The sequence below is a fragment of the Lytechinus variegatus genome, chromosome 15, assembly GCF_018143015.1.
Source record: "Lytechinus variegatus isolate NC3 chromosome 15, Lvar_3.0, whole genome shotgun sequence".
NCBI classification, from domain to species: Eukaryota; Metazoa; Echinodermata; class Echinoidea; order Temnopleuroida; family Toxopneustidae; genus Lytechinus; species Lytechinus variegatus.
Window position 1 is genome coordinate 24,634,659 of NC_054754.1, and position 2,357 is coordinate 24,637,015.

The following is a 2,357-nucleotide window of genomic DNA, read 5'->3' on the forward strand; positions in this document are numbered from 1 at the left end:
ATACCCTGGATTTTTTTCAAGGGTAATGTCATGATTTAAACCACCTGTAAGGAAGTTGGCTGTAGTTAGAAGAATGATTTATTTGAAAAAGTACATGTGATTTTACCCCCATTGAACCACCAAGTTCAAACCTTCTTTTCTCTGTATTCTCTGAAGCTCTTTGTTCTTCTAAATTCAACTATGTTCTTGGGCGGGTTATCAATTTTAACAAGTTATATATCATCTTTAAGTTTAGGCCTGAAAATGAAATTGTTTGTGGTAACGGAGGGGCGGGCAAGGGGGAATGGGTCAGTCATTTTTTTCAGTCGAGATTGAGTGCACACTAGATATATAGTGCATTTAAATGTAGGCAAAGCAAGGAATATTTGGGTCGGTCAGCATATTTTTTTGGGGGAGGGGGGGTCAAATTTGAGTAAAGAAAAGAAAAGTCGGCAGGTTTGGTTAGGGTCAGTCTGGTTATGGTACACTTTTTTATGTCCATTTCAAGCTCAATGAAATTCTCAAAATTAATTTTGGCTACTTATGGTTAGTTTTGAGATGGCAGTTCACATTATGGCACTGATATTACATGTGTTTCATTTGACTCGGTCCAGAGCATAGTGCGATGTTCCAGCAAGTTCACATACAACTTTATGTATGAAAATGCTTGTACAATATGATACCTGGCACAATGATGTCCAGACTCTGTAATTGTTGCACTTGTACATATATTCACTTATTAATATGTTGCTAGCAACAAGGTAAAAATCTTGATACGAGGAAACACAAATGCTAAATACTATTGTATCATTAGATGCCAGGCACGTTTCTGTACAGACTTATTTTGTAATACTTGCTTGTTTAGCATGTTAGCAACAAGTTGCTGTTACTCCAGTACAAAAGACTCTTCTATGGTGTACTACAAACTGATGTATACCATGGCTGTATTACTTATGTGCATGCCATCTGTAGCAGGTGGTATGCAACATTGCCCAACCCAGTACATGAAAAATACAGTTGCGCGACTTGCTGCAGAAAAAAATGGCATGATTTAATTGTTCCTTATCAATTGAGCATATTGTATGCAACAATTTGTCCGGTATCAATGTGTGGAAACACTGTTGTACTAAATGTTGCTCAGTGCAAATTGTTTGAAATCATGATATGTCAGAGTCAGTATTAAAATGGAACTGTGTCTATTAGTGGGAAATTGTATAAATACATATTTTTAACAGTTGTTTGTTGTGTTTGAAGATGTGCAATCCGCTATGTTAGAAAATCAATGGTTAATTTCAAAATCGCCTCTTTACGTCATATATTATACAAAGTGTATTTTGTGAGAGATATATATTTACTTGTATACCTGTGTGCCAGTAATGCAGAATGCAAACAAAATTTTATTCCATTCCGCACTTAATTTCCTCAATTATAAAACATAATTTGCTGCAATATACATGTACATGTAAGGTCAGTAAATTCCTTTTGCATGGCAACTATTATTTAAACTATAGTGTTGCTTTTCTAGAATTCAAAATTTAACTTGAAGATTAAATTCAACATTGTTCCAATGATTACAGTTTAATTTTAGATTTGAAACTGGCTAGAATAGTTGCTGTAGGCTTCTTGAATATAATGTTTCTGTGTTTATGCCAAAATTGGTCTTTGGATTGATTTGCTGTACTAGATTTTATAAGTCCAAATGTTTTGTAGAAAAGAGTGGTTGACCAACATGTAATTAGAGTATACAGTATCTTAGTATTCATATTTATAAATATATCATATTATATCTGTCTTGTATTTTAGCTTGTATGTTTCATATAAATAGCATGGATGTATTGTGATAGTGATTTTTGTTATATTTTTATCATATGTGAGAGGTGTATCTTTGCTGCAGGCTACCCTACTTGCTTTATAATGAATCTGTATCAGATATGTTGTAGAGGATAATGTTGATTGTAGAGTCTAGTAGAAGAGTTATTGCAATCGTCTCTCTACAGTTGTAATTTGATCAGACAATGGTGACTATATTATGTTAAAGCTGGCTATTTTTTATTCAGTGATTTTATTGCTTTGTCACAGAAAAATGTGGCTAACAAGCCTAGACTTGACAGATGGAGAGCAATCTGTAGTCCCAAAATTTTGGACCAATGATGAGCATCATACAAGCCAGTTTGGTGTACTAATCTAGTTTGCTTTTAATCAACACTTCATTAGCCATTATTCCAGTTTCAATTTTTCAAAGAACCTTTAATTCAAACCACGATTGTGTCTAATCAATTTTTCATCAGCCATAAGAGCAGATGTCTTTCAAAACGTAAACATGAAGTGTAGAAAAAAAAATTTTGGAAGACAATATGGCAGTTTATTACTAACTTATT